Genomic DNA, 12,592 nt, shown 5'->3' on the forward strand with positions numbered 1-12,592 from the left:
GGGAAGGACATTCCCTTCCCAGGAATGTCGCCGTGTCCGCTGGGAGCCTGACCCGACCTTTGCAGGGTAGGAACAGCCACTGGGGATGCTCCTTGTTAAGGTGTTGCACCCAAGTGTGGCCCCTCCTGTGGGACTTCCCTGGTGGCATCTTGCAGGTCCAGGTGACATCCAAGCACAGCCCCAGCCTGAGTGACTGCCCTGTCCCAGGCTGGATCACCAGGACAAGGTCTAAGTCTTGTCCCTTGTCCCTGCAGCCACTCCTTGCTGCAGCCTCTCCAGCTTCATCCCCCCCTCACCCTCCCCTCCTCACTTTGGGTTTCTGTAGCAGCAAAGCTGAGCTCAACTGGTCTCTGTCCTTTGGTGTCAACCCCAAACAGCAATTCCTCCAAGGTGTGGGGTGTCCGGTGAAAGGAAGAAACCAAAAAGCCCATCATAAAATACATCGCTGCACATCAGTGGGAAAGGGGTTTTTTATATACTCCCTCCTCAACAAACATAATTTTGAGGCCTATCTACCATTTTTTTCTTTAATATCATACAATTAAAAAGAAATTAAGTCCATTAAAAGGAGGTAAAAACATTTCCACAAAAAAAAAAAAAAACCAACAAATATTTTTTACTTAAAAATTATCCAAAGGAAGTTGACTGTCCTGAAGTGAAATATCTTCTTTTGAAAGCAATGAATGAAACATCTCAGCGTTTCTGGGTGTCTCCAGCCAGACTGAGCCCTCCTGGTTGTCCTTTTGCTGGGTATCACCATTATGGTGTTCAATACTGGACTGAGTGACTCTCCCATTGACACTGATTGAACCATCACTGGTCAACTCCAAATCATTGCTGGTATTTCCTCCTGAACAGCTGCACAGGAGTAAACGTGGAGCCCAGACAAACATTCCTGGACCCAAAGTGTAACACCTGAAACGCCACCCACGTGTTCATACTCAGAGAGCAAAAACTAACTTCAGACAGAGACAGACATAAGAGAAGGGAGCCTGTGAGAGTGCCCATCAAGCTGTGTGCTCAATCAGACATTGCCAAGAGAGCAGGAGCATTTAGCTGAAATTTCTCATCTCATTTATTTGATAACTGACCTTTACAAAATTTGCCAAATCTCCCACAGCCCGAGTACCACTCAGCAGTGTTTATTCTCCTGCTGCCGGCTCCCCGTTCCTAATGATCATTCTCTTCACAGCCATGCTAACCTTTGACAAGAGCACTTCAGGAGCCTTGTCAGCCGCCAGGAAGGTTGTCCAATGGCCCTGTAGGTAAACAAAAGGATCAGGAGGAGAAATTTCCCTGTGAAATAGGGAGTTTTGCACAAGAGCCGGCCGTGGCGGTGGCTCGGATGGGAAGAGCTGGGCTGGAAGAAGCAGCAAAGTGTGGGCTGAGGAAGGTGCTGCTGGCTGGTGGTTCCTTGGTGATTCACACCAAGGGGGATAAATGAATCATTTCCCCAACCCCAGCAACTGAGTGGTCAGAGAGCAAAGAGAACAAAATTCCTCCTTCGCTTGGGTGAGGGGTGAGGATGGGGACGCCTCTTCAGTAGTCCCCCTTCAGGATTATTGGAGTGGTGCCTGGGGATCCAACCCTGATTCACCTGTGCTGAGACCCCAGTGAAAGCCAAAAAAACCCCACAGAGGCTCAGGGAAGGCTCCAGGTCTGCCTGAGGCTGCAGCACCTGGGAGCAGTGGGGTAGAGAAATCCTTGGGCTGTGGGGAGACCGTGGGGTGGTGGGGCAAGGGGGTGTCACCCAAACAAGGTGCCATTCCTGCCAGGGAGCAATAATCCCCTGCTGGAAAAGGGGAAAAGGTTGGGATATAGAAACCCAGCAAGCAGGAGAGCAGAAGGGAGGCCAGACAGCTCCACACTTTAAAAGAGAGAGAGAGAGACAAAATGAACCTTTGCGATATCCTCGCCCATTTACACACATAAAACTTTCTAAATGCTAAGCCAAATAAAGTCGTCTTATCGGTGTATTACCACTTAAAGCTCTTTCAGGCAGATTTAGAATGAATTAGTGCTTTTTTTAACTACAAATAGGAGCAAAGTGAAATTTCTTACTCCATCAGCCTGTGCAGCTTCTGCCTTTTAACCCTTGGATGGGAGAGCGGCGAGGACTGAGCGGGGTCAAGGCTGGGCCAAGGTCCCTCCTGGTACTGAGCTCTGGTGGGAAAGGTGCTGCTTCCCAGGGATCCTGGAGATTCTGGGACAGGTTTTCCTAAGGTGAATTGACTCCATACTGTCCTGATATCCCCCTTTTTACCCTGAATTATGCAGATTTTGGAGCACAGGTGGTGCCTTCGCGAGGTGTCCCACCTTGCCATCAGCAGGAGACTTGTTCCAGCAGTGGGAAAATGCCATTGTGGCTGTCCCTACAGCTCTGTGAGCAAAGGAGTTGCTGCCCAGGAAGGAAAGGGCTGGGACAGGAGCCAAGAGCTCAGGGAAGTAAATATCCCATCACTTTGCATCCTGGGCTCTCTCACAGCAAGAGATGTGGGATGATGGTGGAGAAGGAGAAGACACCAAGATGTTGCTCCTTTTGGAGACCAGCCCTCTGTGGGCTGGCTCCAGTCTCTGTGGGGTGTTGGCACCCAGGACACAGGAGGCTCAGAAGGGCTTGGAAATGACCCATCCAGTGGCCACCAACCAGCAGCTGTCCAGCACAGGTCCAACAATGATGGTGCAGAGGTGACCTGGGCTGTTTGCCAAGGTGAAGATCCGAAGCCAAACCCGCCCCTGAAAGGTTCACCTTCAAGAGGGGCATCACTCGTGCCCTTCCAGAGTCCTGCAATTAACAAGGAGTCATTAGCAGAGCAGCTGTTGGGAAGGGCCTCCTGGGACCCAGCCTGAGAGAGCCATATGGTGCGGGAGGGATGGGTGGAGGAGCGATGTCGGAAGCCTGTTGGCATCTGCCAAGCTGGGGCGATGTGGGAGGCACCTCCTGCCACATGCCATGTGATGGATGGTGCCAGAGCAGGGCTGACATCTCCATTTGCTCCCCTTCCTCATGGAACTCTTGGAAATCTTGGTGCACTGGGTTGGAGCCGTGAGTCTCTCCCACGTGTGTGCTCCGGTGTCTCGTGGAGCTGGTGGGAAATTTGCCACGGAATGTTGCTTCAGTTTAGTCTTCCACAGTCTCGAGCAGACTGCAGTTCCCAGCACTGACTGAAAGGAGACTTTTCCCCTCGATGAGGGATCAGCTTCTTTCTGATTCCTTTTCAGTACCTGCCAGGGTGGGAGGAAAAATCGAAATATGCTAAATCTCCAGCTGGGTCTGAAAGACCCTCTTCGATCCTTCGCAACCCAACTTTGCAATCTGTTAACACCAACTCCACTATCTTATTCACATTGATTTTTGAGAGCTCCCGGGCCATCCTGCTGAATTCTGAAGCTGTCCAGCTCTCTTAAAAAAAAAAAAAAAAATCAATTTTTTTTTTTTTAAAAGAACACTTTCTTCACAAGGCAGAAGTCGACTCTTCGTGCTTGTCCTTTTCACACAAGGCAAGTGCAGCTCACTTTGAACAACCCCACAAAAGGCAGGAGTGATCCCACAGCCCCTCATCCCCTCCTTCCTTGGCTGCACCAAAGATTAAAAAGCAATTTGCCAGTTCTCATTCATGACGGTCCAACCAAGGGAAAGTACAAGGGCTGAGTTTCAACTCACTGGCACGTGGAAGGAGGTGACACGTGGCTTTTCTTTGCCTTCAGTCTCTGTTTAAATGGAGCTTAAAGTTTAAAGCCCCGGACATGAGCTGCTCCTGGCTGGTTGGATGCCACTGGAAATAGGAAAGCAGCAGCGGGAGGAGACCAGGCAGACACCTTTTTGTGCCCATCAGGTGTAGGTTGGTACCCACCACTGGGATGTCTCAGCATCACCCTCATTCAGAGTCCTCTCCCACAGCTCCTCTCAGCATCGTTCCCATCTCCACGTGGAGAGCACAAGACATCCCCTGTCCAGACCTCAGCCCTGAGCTGAGATGAGGCTGTTGCAAACTGCCACACAAAAAAGTTCCATTTCCTCCCAGGAAACACAAACTTCAAAAGAAATTCTGTGCCAAAAAAAAAAAAAAAAAAAAATATCTTTTTTCCCCTCTCCTGACTGCAGCCACAAAATTGGATTTTACTGGTGATTTTAGGGAGGCTTTCTGTGGAAAAATTGTGCCATGGCTGGCTGTGCCCTTCCATAGACATGGGACGTGGCTCTTGAGGTCACTGAGTGTCTGGGGCATGATCCAGCTCCCAGACTCTCCGGGTGACCTTGTGTCTTGTCCCAGTGCCCCAGACTGGTTGCACTCAGGGTCTTCAGTGCCCCAGATCCCAGTTCCCTCTGAGCTGGCCCAACCATGGCTACCAGCAAAGGTCTCAGTTGCTCTCTGCTCTCCCACCCCGGGCCAGCCCCAGCCCCACCACAGCCCTGGGCAGTCCCACCACCCAGCAGTGACCCTTTCTCCATCCATCACCATCACATTTCCTGCTCCCCTTTTCACCCCTCCCTGGATCAGAGCCATCAGAACAATTTCTCTGCACTTTCTTTGCAGCCCTGGAAGGCAAAATGTATTAAAAGCCGTGACTGTACATCCAAACTGTTGTGTTTCTCGCTGTTGTTTGAGGAAAAAGGGATGGAGTTTGTAACTGTGATGAGTGAGTAGCAGTGAAAGAACCAAGTTAATAAATATGAGCAAAATGAGGGTCTGAGGGAGGTGATGGATCAAGGCTTTGCCTTGTCTGACAGCTCACAAACTGTCCAACAAGTCCTGTGTGCCACAGTATTGCAGGAGGTGTGACTTTATTGCCCAAACCTCTGGCAGAGCCAGTTTTTCTTGGGAAAAAATACTGCTCCCAGTATCCACGTGCCCAAGTTTAAGTAGAGAGCATCCTTGGATCCTCTGAGTGTCAAACCTTCAGCTCAGCATCTCCATGCCTGAGACAGGACTCTCCCCCTGACATACAAAGACTCTTCCAGGCCAACCCTAACATTATGTGCCCTCAGTGCCAACATTTTACTTGCCAAGTCCCTTAATTTTTGCTTTTTTAGACTATTTCATCCTGTTTGACTCAAATATACAGTTTTTAGTTCATGGAGCAATGGCATTTGGTAGCAGACACCAATCTGACTGTGTGGCTCATAGCCAGCAGCTCTTCCTCACCACGGCTTGCATCTGCATCCAAGGAATCTCATCCCCGGATGATGGATCGGGATCCTGTTTGCTTCTTGTGGTCTTCCACAGTGCAGAGACTGGTGCTGGCATCAAAGTGGAATGGGAACAGTCCTCCCAGCAGCTGTTCTGGGACATGGAGGGGCTTCTTTTTCTCTTTGCATTGATTTGGAGCTGCAGATGGGCCCAGCTCAGAAAAACTGATGGGCTCAGAGCTCTGTGCCAGAGCCACCCTGAGCCCAGTACCTGAGCTCCAAGACACACCAGAAAGTTTCCTGCTCCAATTTTTTGCCTTCCTGGAGCTGATACAACCCAGGATGTCTTTCCTGGGTCACCATTCATATCTTCTCATGTCCTAACTCTGCATCCTCCTGTGGCACAGACCTGATCTCTTCCTCTGTACAGATCACTGAACGACTGAAAGGCAGATCTGGTGGGAGATCAGCATTTTTTTCTGGCCAAAAAAACCACCTAACTCATAGCCCTTTGCAGGAATGAACCTCAGCTCACCTGCCTGATGGACTTTCTGGTTGTTAGTGGAAGACCTGCCCTGACCACGAGCAGCCTGGGGTCTCAGGGGAGTGACTTTGCTTTTCTCACCTTGGCACAGGACTGGCAGAATTTGGGTGCTCCAGCTTGGAACAGTCTCTTGCAGGAGCCTAGGGCAAGGGTGAGAGCCCAGCACAGCAGGAGGGGGTGGGTGAAGCACACAGGGTGCACTCAGGAGCCTTTTTCCCTTTTCCTTGCCCTAAAAGCCAGGCTGGGTCATTGCAAGGTTTATTAGAGATCCCAGTGATCTCCTCCGGCTTTTTGGGCCCCGGCTGGGCCCGAGCGGGTGGGTGGTGACTGGAACAGATGCTCTGGAGTTGGGGATATTCCTGTCTTGTCTCAGTTGCTTGGAAAGCCCTGTGGAAACCCTTGCCCTGATTTATTGCCCCACTGACACGTCTTGTCCCCACTGCTCCAGGAGGAGATCAGAGCCTGAAGCCAGAGACCATCGGTTCCTCTCTCAGCAGGGCTTAATTTTCCTAAAACAAAGGAGGGTTTCTCCTCTCCCCAGGTCCAGCTCAAACCCAGAACATGCCATAATTTGAAGGAAAAACCAAAATCTGTTGTTTCAATCACTGCATTCACGAGGAAAAACGGTCCTTTAAGTGCAAGGCTGAGCCTCACCTGCAGCCTCTCCCACAGGATGGGCTGGGGCAGGATCAGGCCCTGCTATAAGAGGGATCCCTGGGATTCTGGGGGGTGTTTTGGCTCCTGGGAGGTGGTGAGTACATTTGGCACTGCAGTAGCAGAGCCCTATTTCTGTCAGCCTTCTGGCACCACAGAGGGGACAGGCTTTTTTAGGGGATGCGGGTGATGCTTCGCTCTCGTTTCAGATGAAGGGGGAGCTGCCAATTGCATGACTCAGGGTGGTTTAAGGAAAAGTGGAATGAAAACATGAGGGTGTTGGCTCCCACCTCCTGTCTCTCCTGCTGCCAGAGTTCATACAGCTGTTTCCTTTAGCTCAAAACTTGATGCTAAAAATACTTCTGAAAACTTGGGCATTCCAAACTGCCTTATTCTGAGCTTTTTCTATGTTTTTCTGTTTTTTTCTTCCCCTTAATTGCTTTCTCCCTGTGCAAAGAGGCTAACCAGGCACTTCCCTGCTCTGTACCAGGGTTTTCCAGCAGCAGGGTTTGGGACAGGCCATTTGCTCCCCACGGGAGGTGTGGAGGGGCTGGCTGGAGGAGGAGGATGGGGCCAGGAGGGACAGCAGTGATGAGCAGAGCCCAGCTGAGTCAGAGCTGGGGATGTGACCCCTGGGAGTGACCAGATTTACACCAGCCCCAGGCTGTTCTTGGTCCAGCAGAGAAATACTCCTCCCACTCACTGCCTCCTCTCCACTGCCTGTGACACAGGAGCCATCCCTCCCTCCAGCCTGGAGCTGCTGAGGACAGGATGTTTGCCCTGGGCAGCTGGGGCATCCCAAGCCCTGGGAGGTGGGGAGAGGAGATGTGGGAGCAGCAGGATGCTCTCATGCTCCATTTATCCTTATTGCTGCAGAGTGAGATCAGAGGCTGACTTTGAGGAAAGGCTGGACCTGAGACCGACCTGTTCAGGGTAGTTTTGCTTTACCTGCACAGAGCAACAGGGAAGTCAAGTAGGAATGTGGTGGCCTCTTCTCCACGTGATCCCTGGGAGAAACTGAGGGGCAAACAGCAGACAGATGCTCTGTGTGATCATGTCTCGCAGGGTCCCAAATCATCTCCTTGTGCCATGAAAAGAAAGAGTCCAGGTGACTGTAAAGAAGAGAAAAAACACCAGGAAAAGCCACTCTGCCTGGTGACTTTGTTTCTTTATGTTTTTTCCCCCATCCCTGGGGCCCTGCAGCACGGTGGGCCCTGAGCCTTGGGCAGCATCCAGCCCCAGCTCCTGCTCCTCAAAGCAGTCCCAGCAACGTGATTCAAAGGCTCTCTGGCTGCTGAGATCCAGGTGCTATTGGACTTTATCTGCAATCAACCCCCGGGACACTGATCCCCAGCTGAGCAGAGAATTACTCCGAGCAGCCTTTCCTTTCAGATACGCAATTTTAACTTCCTCTTTCTTAATTTAATTCCATCATTCCTCCATTTCACCCCCGGGAAGCGATATCACATCCTGATATCCAGGGAGAATTTGCTTTGCCGTCTCTAATTTGGCTCCGCTATTAAGAGGCGAAGAAGAGGCGTCGGACGGGATCTTTGTTAGCCTCTCATTCCACCCCTCTTCCACACTTCCCAAAGCCCCGAGTCCGTGCTGGCGGCACGTTTAGGAGCTGCCGGTGCTGTGTCAGGAGGGGGCAGCCCCGTACCTGTGTCCCCATCCATCCCGGCTGTCCCAGCCCCTCCATCAGTTAATCCCTTAATGCGCTCTGCGGCGCTGCCGCCACGCTCCCATTTCCTGAGCGTTTCTCTTCCCCCCACCCCGGAGCTATTTTTACGAGGCCTTTGTTACTTCCTAATTGTCCAAACCACTTTTCCACATTTCTCTTGATAAAGGCAGATTTTTAAAAGCAGTTCAGCATCTCAGCCATTTTAGACTCATCATCTGCTTCATCCCTTTTATTGTTTAGCAAATGGCCTACTTTTGCTCGAACATTTTTATTCCCCCCCAAGAGAGGGTTGATTCCTCCCCCCTTTTTTAACAGCTTTCTTCTACCTCTTAAATAATTCCTCTTACATTGCTTCCTTCTGCCTTTATTTCATTATTTTATTCCCACCCATTCCTCTGCTGGGCCAGCCTCCATGGGCTCTGCCTCTCTCCCAGCACTGAGACTTGGGTTTATTTATTTTATTTCCTTTTCCTTGAAAGCCTCTTGGGTTTGGGGGGTGGTTCATTGCATTTATCAAAGAAAGGGAGGTGCTGGGGCTGGGTCTCATCCACCCACAGTGATGTGCTGGGGAGCACAGGGGGGTGGTTGGCATCACAGTGGCCATACAGAGCAGATTGTTGTGGGTTTTAATTTTCCAGCCTTTTTTGGACAAAAAATATTCACATACAATCACTGTCCATGCACAGCTTCAACATTTCTCTGGTGCTTCCAGAAGAAACCTGTTCTTGGAGGAAAATCCCAACAGCCCCTTGGTCCCTCACCCCAGTAAAGAGGGAATTTGGTCCCAAAATGGAATTTTTGGAGCTGCCTGGGGACCACATGAGCAAATCATTTTCTATCAGAGGGAAGGGAATGGAAAGGAGACAAATCACTGCTGCAGAAGAGTGTTGCTTCCAAATATTGAAATAAGGGACATGAAGAGAAAGACTTTTAATCTTGGAGGCAAACAAAGCCTTTTCCTCCAGCTGAGGCAGGTGAGAAAAAACAATTCCTCTGGGAGATGATGCTGAATCCCACCCTGGTGCAGTTCAGTCCTGGATCAATGGTTTGTGCAGGACTCACTTTGCTATAAACTGAACAGAAACAGGAGCTTTTGCATTTGCTGTTTAAGAGCTTTTTTTTTTTTTCTTTTTTAGAAGGGAAACAAAAGATGTCAGGAAGATTAAAGTTTAGGTTTGAAACAAGCCTTTCTGTTAAATCTCCTGAGGATTCAAATTGCTGTTTCCTCAGCTGCAATAGCAACATTCAGCTGGATTTTGGGTGTAACAAGTGATATTTTAAGATTAAAGGTACGTCCAACACATCCCTGTGCCTGCCCAGAGCTAAGTGGAAATGGCAGGACAAGCACGTTGGTCCCCCCAAGCACACAGAGACCATCTCTGGGCTGGGGAAAATTAGGGCAGCACATACTGAGATGTCCTGGTGGAGGGTAAGGAGGGAGGGAAGGATCCAGCAGTGAGGGCTGTGCCTGCCCACGGGCTCCCTGTGTCCAGGTACAGCTCCTTCCTCCTCCCATCCACAGCTGGGAGTGTGGGACAGGAGGGGAGCGGGTGGCTGAGAAGGCTGCCAAGTGCACAACCATGTGGAGAATCCACACAGGAGAGCAACAGGGTGATGTCCCAAATGGGGAAAAGCTTCCTCTGCTGGGTTGTCTCAGCAGACCCCAGAGAACCAAATGCCAGCTGGGGTTTCCTTGCTGGTGCTGGTTAATGCCAATGCTGCCCGAGGCGTTTCCCCAGGGAATGCTCTTAATTGCCTGGAGAGCCTCTGATGTCTGGTGAGGAAAACACTCACAGCGTGGCCTTTTCCTCAGCAGGGCCATTAATTATGTCTTTCACTCCTCTGTCAGGCTGTGGATCCTCACCAAGCCTGTCAGAACATAATTCTCTTCAGATTCCTATTATTACTGTCAAATTTGGTTCCAATTGCCTCTTAAGGTATAAAGTGACAAGGGAAGACACGCCGGCTGTCTCAGGCACAGGGAGGGTAATTGAATAAACCTCTTTTTCTCAGGAAACCAGGCTTGTGGAACCCAAAATACTCTTTTTTTTGTTTGTTTCTTTCTCTGGAGCTCAGCACATTCATCCTGGCATCACTGAGGGACAGCAGGGATGCAACCTCCACGGCAGCTCTCCAGCCCACAGCAGCATCCAGGGATCACTCCCTGCAGGAATGCTTGCCATGGTCTTGGAGCACTGCTAAAAACCTGTCCCAGCAGAAGCCCACAGGGAAGGACCTGTCCTGGAGTCACGGGAAAAGCTCCTGAACAAAACCAAGCCCTGAATTCTCCGCTGAGCTGGAAGCACATGGTGAGCATCGCAGTGGGAGATGCCCTCTGCCTTGGGATTTCACACTGGGGGGTTAGAGGGGTTTAGTTATAGGATAATTCCTTCTTTTTCTCCTCCAGATAACCTCTGTGGGCTGCAGAGCTTGGTGCTTTAAGGGACTGGGAGCACCCCTACTTTGAGGGCTCAAAAACCAGTTAGTGGGACAACTCCATCCCTTCCTTTGGGTGCACCCACGTCCCTGCCTGTGTGCACTTTGGCACTTGCCAGAGAAAAACTTCTTTATAAGTTTAACCCCAGGGGAAGGGTGTCCATCCTTTTGTCATCCTCTTATGTCTGTATGTGAGTGTCAGGGAGAGCAGGAGCCAGCTGGGGCTGGAGGAGGGATCCTGAGCAGCCAGATCAATCTCAACTCTGCAGCAAACTAGAATAGAAGATTAAATGTTTTCTCCCCCTTTTTAATATGCCTTATGCCTTATTTATGACCCTCACTGAAGGCAGGGAGAGCACAGGGATGTGGGCAGAATAATGTACCAGGTAAAGGTGGGGGAAAGAAATTACATGTGGGAATAACTTCTTGCAGCAAAGCCAGGGCTGAGCTGGGTGAGTGGCACTGGGGACCCGCAGGTCCAGGAGGACACCACATATGGGCTACTCTGTTCCTGAGGAAGGACTAGTAAAACAACTGCAAGGAAAACTCTCCCTAAGTGCTTGGGGATCTTTGCTTTCCTCAGCCCATCCTCGCTGGCTGGGTTTCGAGGCTGCAGCTGAGCAGATGGACAAGGGATCCAGTTGGGGTGAAGGTGCTGAGCTCCCCTCTGCTGCCTGAGGATCCAGTCCTGAGCCCAGGGTGCAACTAATCTGAACTCCAGAATCCATTTCAAGGTAAAAATCAGAGGACTCTCTTCCTTTCAGAGCTCTTCACAGCTTTCAGAAGTTGTTTGTGCTGCTTGCCCCTGACACAGAAAGGCATGTGGGCAAAAATGAGCCCTTGCTTCCTCTGATGTGAAGTAACCAGGGAAGGAAAGCAATGAAATTAAATCATCCTCCTCCACAAAGCACCAGAATGCCAAAACCAGCCAAGATCCAGCTAAAAACTAGATCAGCAGTGGTTTGGTATCACAGTTTGTGTGGCAGTACATGGGGCAGGCATCGTGTGGCAGCTCTACGTGCACTGGTGTTTGGATGTGCCCTTGGTAACTGTGGGTGAGCACTGGGTTCACCATAAACCCACACCAAGGCACCACTCTTCACTTTAACGTGCCAAGAAGCTGGAAATCCAGAAATGCTGGAAATTGGGCTGCCAAGGTGCAGAAGCCCTGCTAGCAGAGCTCCATTGCCTCCGAGCAGATGCTGCTCATCTCACTACACCAGCACTCATCTGCTTCACAGATGTCCCTGACTAATGAGCAGCTACTTCGTACTTCTTCCCCTTGTGCTGTGGGTCATCCCAGGTCTGAGTGATTTAAAAATATTCAAGGACTGTGCAGCTCAGCACAAGTCAAAGGGTTTTGCTGTGCATTGGGAAGCTCAGGTCCAGCGACTGACCAGGGGGTGGGTTTTGGGAGCCTTTTAAAGCCCTTTTTAAACCCGGGATGAAGCAGCAGTGTTGATGCACGGTATAACCCTCATGGTATAACCCTCACTTTTCCTCCAGCAAACTCCATCTCGGGGCTTTGGATGCTGCAGCAACAAGGCAAAGGATCCGTGCAGGGGGTGGTCTGAGAGTGCCCAACCTCGTCACACACAGGATGCTTCAGTGCCAACATCTGGTGTTTTTCAGAGGGACTCCGGAAGGGAAGGAGCATCCTGCCCCTGACATCTCCACTGAGCCATATTATTAGTTTTGGTGATTAAATCGAAGCCCATTTGCAGGTGACAATGCTGTAAAAATAAGTAGGTACCAGGGCCGACATTGTGAAAACGAGGCAGGAGCACAGAGCTCAGGCAGCATACATAATCCGTGGGGAAATAAGTGTGTGAATAATGAATGGGCACTGGAAAAATAAAATACATTATTGTGGTAAAGATAAGTCTATTAAAGACTCACTGCAGAGCCTGCCTGATAGATTATTGAGTTCTTTGCCTCGGGCTGCAGCTCTTCTCTCCCCTCGGCTGTGTGCCCCCATCTGAGCATCCACCCAGAGTGGGCTTCCCAGGCACCCTGACTCACCTGGGACAGACACCTCAGACCTTTTTGGCCCCTTTCCCTGCTCCCTGTAAGTGCCCTGCACTGGCTTTTAGCTGAATCCAAGGTAATGGGAGCTGGGTGCAGGCGGGAGCGCAGCACCACA

General features: G+C 50.6%; 1 long non-coding RNA gene across 1 annotated transcript; it reads left to right on the forward strand.

The window, feature by feature from the left end:
- Positions 1–9,172: 9,172 nt before the first annotated feature.
- LOC127481068 (uncharacterized) lies at positions 9,173–12,119 on the forward strand. Its single transcript, XR_007908096.1, has 4 exons — positions 9,173–9,302; positions 10,090–10,322; positions 11,033–11,183; positions 11,956–12,119. It is a non-coding gene; the product is annotated as an uncharacterized LOC127481068 (long non-coding RNA).
- The last annotated feature ends 473 nt before the right edge of the window (positions 12,120–12,592 follow it).

The sequence above is a fragment of the Manacus candei genome, unplaced genomic scaffold (assembly GCF_025592945.1).
Source record: "Manacus candei isolate 608988 ecotype Guabito, Panama unplaced genomic scaffold, ASM2559294v1 h1tg000076l, whole genome shotgun sequence".
In the NCBI taxonomy this organism is placed as follows: Eukaryota; Metazoa; Chordata; class Aves; order Passeriformes; family Pipridae; genus Manacus; species Manacus candei.